This window comes from Pteropus vampyrus, unplaced genomic scaffold (assembly GCF_000151845.1).
Source record: "Pteropus vampyrus isolate Shadow unplaced genomic scaffold, Pvam_2.0 Scaffold26, whole genome shotgun sequence".
Taxonomy (NCBI): Eukaryota; Metazoa; Chordata; class Mammalia; order Chiroptera; family Pteropodidae; genus Pteropus; species Pteropus vampyrus.
This window is the reverse complement of record NW_011888807.1, coordinates 6,006,302-6,013,568: the sequence shown is the minus strand read 5'-3', so window position 1 is coordinate 6,013,568 and position 7,267 is coordinate 6,006,302.

The following is a 7,267-nucleotide window of genomic DNA, read 5'->3' as shown; positions in this document are numbered from 1 at the left end:
TTAATTCCCCTTTCTATGTAATATAACATATTTGCAGTTTTCGGGGATTAAGATGTAGACATCTTTAAGAGATTATTGATCTGACCACCATAGCGAGGAAGACACAGGACACCTTGGGCAGGAATTGTCAGAGCCCATGTACCAGGAAACAGATTGGTTGGAATTCTGCAATGTAAAACTACATTCCCCCCAGGCCAGTATAGGATACTCCAAGGGTGCTTCAATATTTTGCTGGGGTAAATTACTGAAGTAAAATTATTAAAGCTTTTTTTGAGGATCTAAAGAAAGATATGCTAATTAGAAGTCAACAAATATGTTTTGTTGAATCCTATCAACATTTACACATTCAGGTTTCTGGTTTCTCTATAACTGGCAGATCTGTGCCTTTATTCTTGTGATTCTCTCAATCTTCTAGAGCTGAGTAGTGGTTGCCTCCTTTAATGGGGCATGTACTTCCTCTAACTTCCTACTGCTTCCATTGTTTTCTGAAACAGTTTTTTGTGTGTCAGTTGTTATTTGTGATCACTCTTTTTGTGTTTACATTTTTATACATATTTGTGTGTGTGTGTGTGTGTCTCAAGAAATATGTTAGAGTTTGTTTCTCTAATAATAAAAGTGAATGATAAGCAAAGAAAGAATATTTTACATCCAGCATGCTTCATTCATTTACAGGACCTGTTTACACCCTACAGAGTTTTGATTTTATGACCCCAGATTTCTGTGAAGTGAGTAAACAGGTGTGCCTCCTGGAGAGATATGATAAATGTAGTGTGATACATTAGACCTAGTTATGTTCCAGTCTTTTTATCTTCAGAGCAGTTTTAGAAGAACAATCACGTAGTGGTTTTAGGTGGAAATTTTATCTAGCAAAGTAGAATTGAATGTTTTTATCAAGTATTTACTGTGGGTTAACCACACTATATTTTTTTATTGAAAGATTTTAAAACTTTTTAAATGTTTTTGAAATTGTGTCATGAAATAAAAGTGATGTTTGAGTCAAAAGGTAGATTATAAATTCAAATATGTCGCCAAGGGAAATATTTAATGAGTACATTTATGAATTTGATATAAATTAAGAATGAAACCAATTTTAAAAGTCAAAAAATAAAGACCAGAAGTTAAGAGAGCTAATGAAATAGATTAAAGATAAATCTATTAAAAATAATCCAATATAAGGAATCATACTAATTATTGTTAGGCATATAGTTTTGCCATAACATCTATCTACTCGCTTTGTAAGCATTCATTCATTTATTTATTCATTTAGGATTTATCGAGCACTCTAGAGATATATAGATTAATAAGAAACAATTTCTAAGCTCAAATGTTCCATAATAAAGAAAACGTACACTCTACTTGATTATGAAAGCAATTTGCTCACTTTAGTCTCTTAAAATTCAAACTGTATCAATCTGTGTGTTTTTTGAAAATTCCTTTTATATGTTCATTCTTCAATGATTGATAAAATTCCATATTGTAGATTGATATGTATTTTCCTTTTACAGCTGGTAATATTCTATTTTCTTTTGTCATTTTTTGTTTAAGATATCTACTTTAAGTCAGACTTTCAATCCTTTCTTAGATAATCCATCTTTTTTCTAATGTTACTTTTAACAGTGTTCTTTTATATTTGGAATTCTTCCTTATATGACTAGATTTAGACTGGTTCTTATTTAAATATTTTGGAGCTACTTACAACTGAAGCCAGGTTCTTTCATCAATCATTTCAATATTACCTCTTCTCTCCCTTTTTTTCTGCCTGGAAGTTCTAATAAACATGTAGTAAAACTTTTTTTTTTCTTCTTTGTTTATTGTATTTTTATTTTTATATTTTTTTCATTTTTCACATCTATATCTCTCTGTATTTCATTCTGGGTAATATGGCCATGGAAGATACAATTTTTTTTTTTTTCCGCTATAATTAAATCACTGGGTTTTTAATGAGAATGACACTATTTCTAAAATACAGTTTAGCTTCTGCATAGTTCTTTTCGAACCTACTTGTTCTTATTTCATGTTCTGCTATTCTTTTTATTGATTTGTATATATTATTTTATCTCTTGAATCATCTAAAACATATCTATGTTGTTTTTTTAAATGGTTTCATTATCCTCAATTCTGTAGAGATAAATATTCTCTGGTATTGATTTCATTTTTGTTTGTTTGTTTTGAAAGATGTATATTTTCATTTATTTTCTCTGAATAAAAATGTACTTAAATGTTGATTTAGATTTTTCTTCATAAATGACTAGGCATTTATATATGTTCGTAAAGGGACCAGTTTACAGTAGATACTATCACCTTGTTGCTAATGCTCCTGGTTCTTTTTTTTTTAATTAATTTATATATTTTTTGAGCTACTGCCAGAAGGTTAAATGCTTCTGGTAATTAAGCTGGAGTTTTATTTATATATTACCATTATAAACATATTAAGGAAGAGTTCACTAACTCAAGAAAAAATAGTAGTTGTTTTCTTAAAGTCCTGACATATGCATGATACATTAACTGTATTTTGATGTCCTTGGAGGCAAATCCTCAAAAATATAAACCTTTTCTATATCAACCCAGTTCTGTAACATATAGTGAAATTCACTTTGCTATTCCTAGAAAAGTGAAGTACTCTACATGTTAGAAGTTGTAAACAGTTAATGATATTGCCATAGGAACTGGGAACACTCAGGTGACTTAGGCATCAGAATACTCTGATTTACTGATAACAAGAAGAAATGTAAATTATAACTCTAATTTTACTCCTTTAAAAGAAATATATAAATATGTGCACATTCATGTATCTACATGTAGGCCTGAAAGAGATACAATGGAATTGCCTTAAATCTGCATTAATTCTAGGGGGGCTTTAGAAATTTTAAAAAATATATATTGTATTTGATATTAAGACTATTACAACTTTTTTCCCCCATTTGGTCTTATTATAGAACTTTCCTTCAGTTTTAAACTCTAACTAATTTTTAATAAAATGGTGTTCATTTAGAAACAATGGTATCTATCATATAATTAAACTAAGTTCCACATAATGTATAAGATGATTTAAGTCGAGTGTACTGACAGTTAATTGTAATTTTTTTTTTTTTAAGTAAGAGTGCTCTTTTTCTTTCTCTCTCTACTTTCCCACAAGTTTAGACAAGATTAAAGCTTCCAGAAAAGCACTCAGAAAGCTAATTGGAAGAACTATAAAGTAAACCAAATCCAACATTCTTATTAAATTAAAAGTAGTCAAATCACTCCATCCAGAGAAAAGATTAAAGACTAAATAGAAGGTTTTTAAGGGGCTCTTGACACCAGAATGCCCTCAAGACCAAGGCTGGATTCATACATGGAAATGTGAATATAAGACCATAATAAAAAAGATTTTTTGCCATACAAGAAAAACCTCTATCATCACTTGACACTCACTCTTTTTATATAACCCCAAATGCTTTTAATGCTAAGGAAATATTCAAGCTAAATTAAAAGGCTATATTCTCCTTAAATCTGGAGAAAGAATAAGTATTAGATTGAGCAGTTTCAAAGGACTGAGATAAGTACCTACGTACATGCAGAAATTTGGATTTCTTAAATTCTCAATCTAATCATCATGGTTTCACACATATAGTGATTAGAATATCACCAAGGTCTATATTTTTTGTTCTATTTACATAGAAAAACTGTCATTGAAAATAATGCTATGTAATACTCCTGGCAAGAAATGACAATGGCATGACTGAAGCAATGGAAGTACAAATGTACCTGTGTTGGTGTCATGAGGGGTGAGGGAGCAAGAAAAGGTTCTGTTTTGCATGCCTCCATGGATTGCTGGTGGTTCCACTCACAAAACGTAAAATAAGAGTAAAAAGAGATTTATTTGATATACTGTATTAATCAGAATTATTTTTCAGTAGGTAGTGATGGAAGAAGACTCCACATAACAGTGATTTAAATATCATAAAAGCTTGTCTCACGTAAAGTACAATTATATACCCCTAGCTGGCTAAGTTCTTCAGTGTCAGAGACCAAGACCTCTTTGATCTTGTTGCTCTGTTTGCACGGATTTAGTTTCCAGAGTGAGCTCATAATCTGCTAAATTTTATCTAGCTCTAGGTCCAGCTGTGGAATATGCATTTCTGTTAGCTGGAAGAAAAATAAAAAGGTAGAATAAGGCTTGCCTATGCAGTTTAAAGACATCTCCAGGGAGTTGAACACAATTTCTGCTTCTGTGCAATTGGCCAAGTTTAGTTCACAGGCCACCATATCCTGAAAGATGGACTGGGGAATGTCGACTTTATTCTTGTTGGTTACATACCCAGAAATATTTTGGATATTTTGTTACTGAGCAACAAAGGACAACCAGCTATCTTTGACCCAGGTAATAAGTTCACTGGAGTTTGACATCTTATGGAAGTCTAGCACAAGATTTCCTAAAGGAGGCTGAACATGCAGGTCCAGAAGTGAGAAGAAAGATCTGAAATAAAGATAATATATGTGTGGTGGGTGAAGGCATAAGAGTTAAAGAGATCACACAGAAAAAGTGGAAGAGAGGTGTTGATAAATCCGGAGAATATCTACTGACAAATTTCTTCGAAATTGTCTATCAATTTCTGGGTCTCTGTTCTCTCCTGTTTCTCTTGGTTTACATTTCTTTTTCTTAAATCCTGTCTTTCTTGTTGAAAGTGGTTGTCCTACAACTTTCAGTGCTTGACTCTCTAATCTTCTTTGATTACATTCATTCTGGTTCTATGTATATTCAAGTGGATTTAACTATCACCAATATGCCATTGACTCTCTGATTTCTATCTCCATTGCTATAATCCTCTCTTCAGAGGCTATGTAACATCTGCCTAGGATGTTTCTATTCAGATCGCTCATCTGCATGTGAAATCTAATATGCCTTTTTAAAAATATTAATTTCTGTGTCGACAAATAACATTATTCCCCTAAACTACTGGTAGACCTATGAACAATTAATTATATTTGTGCTTCAAATAATTGTAATATTTTCTTAGACATTAAATTTTCTATCTTACAAAACATGTTTAGAATCCCTGTGAAAAGAATTATAACTCTCTTTCTAGCCTTTAATGTGTTGAATATATAGAACATTATTTAAAATAAATACTGATGACTGTAAAATAAAATTACACAAACTTGGATTCTAAGTGGTACAAACACATTAACATTGGGTAAATTTCCATTTGAAATCATTGGACTTTAGTAGTAGAGATAACATAAAACATATCTCTCAGTAGCTAGCTTTGTTTTTCAGTAAACTGATGCTACATAAGGAACATCCTTGGCTGTACTGTTAACCCTATAGGGATTACATAGAAAAGTGGTACTGGGAATTGATGGCCACAGCAAGTCCATCAGCCAGTATCTTATCTGAGATTCATATACATTTTGCATCAATATAAAAAATCACTTTTCATTATTTCATCTCTAAACAAGTACTAAGCTGTACAAGTCATAGCATTAGGGCCTGGAAAAAAATCTACATCTTAAAACTCATCTGGTGCTTCAGAAGCTTTCAGACCAAATAAGAAAACAAGGCACTAGAACATGGGCTGTAATCTTAGCTTGTGATGAGAGAAGTACACATAGTAAGATAATAATTTAATAAAAAGAATAATCTCTGCAGGTTAGATAAAAAATTTCACTGAGAAGGTAAGGCAGTACCTAAACTCTAAAGATTCTGTGTGACAAGAAATGAGGAAATGATCTTCTAAGAGGGACAAGCAATGTGGATGGGAATATGAACACAGAAAAGGAAACTAGTATGGGAAGAGTGACTAAATTAAAAAGTACATACACCTGTCATTCTGTGTATCAATTTTTTTATCAAGAATAATATTTTTTGAAATTTTATTACTTTTATCATTAAATCAATAATGACATTTCTTTTAAATAGGGCAGATAATTCAGATTCTATAGGAATTTTCAAAAATAATATATTGTACATTTATAAGTTTTCTTAAACATATACTCTGTGTATATATTAATATGCCACTCCATCATTTGTAATGAATATTAGGAGATACAACTTTAAAGAATATTTTTTGCATGATTATGTAGCATCAGAGAAAAAAATGATGATTTATGAAATATGGTGAGCATACATCAAAAATAGTTAATTATACAAGGAGGCCATGGAAGGTAATAAATACTCTTTCAATAAAAAACTTAAAGATATTGTCAGCCAAATTTCATTATTAGTTAATTTCACATGACTCTCTGGCAAAATCAGCTACTCATGTGGAACGTCTATTAACTTAGCAGGTGTTATGCATAACTAGCTTAGGGCATATTCTAGTCCACTGAGTGCAAGTATAACTTTTAAATTGATAAGCCCAAGTGGAACTCCTTGCCATATTAAAAGGGATTTATCAAAATTAATTAGAAATTTCATAAAAAGGCTTTAGAGTCCAAGAGATTGTTTTCTTTTCCCTGCGTTCAAACCAAATCGCATGTACATACAGCATTTTTTAAAATAAAAATGCTTAACTCATTTCTAAGCAGTAATATATTTCTATTCCTATTTGGCCATAAAATTCTTCAGAGTCAATTTCAGTTAAAATTTATTCAGTCTTTTTTAGGCTTTAAATGTTCCACATTTCAGTGGGAGTTTTTTTATGAGTTTTTGTCTAATAACACTACCCAACCTTTTAGGTTTGCTCCTTAGAATTATTAAAGTGTTTTGGTCAAACATAAAACTATGGTTAGTATGCTTGAAGTTGAGCTGTTTTTGTTATTTTTTAGGTACTATGTTTAATCTGGAAAGACACTAACAATACTCATTACAGCAGGCAAGTACGTGGGAGAACAAAAATATAATAAGAAAAGAGATTTTGTGTATAACGAGGGATACATAATAGATCGGCTACTCTGCAGTATAATTAAATCTACTCTTCTACATAATTTTTGCTATAACTTTTCAAATGTTCTATTCTATTTTTTTATAGCTAGCATATTTATTGGATACCAATTAGCTGTAAGATATTTTTGATACTTTGGAATTAATAAAAGAAATACAATACATAATCCATGTTTTCTTATGAGAAAAGAACTTCTATATTATGGAAGTTACATGAAATATTGATTATTTGCCTTGGAATGATTAAATTTCATTAATTTAAAGACAATTGTGACTTATTTGCTATTTCATAAATTTTATTCACTTTGATATTATTTATCTAGATTATACATTAGTGGAATAGTTTAAGGGCAATTATTTTTAAATCTAGTGTTAAAATAGCAGATTATATAGGTCCTTTAA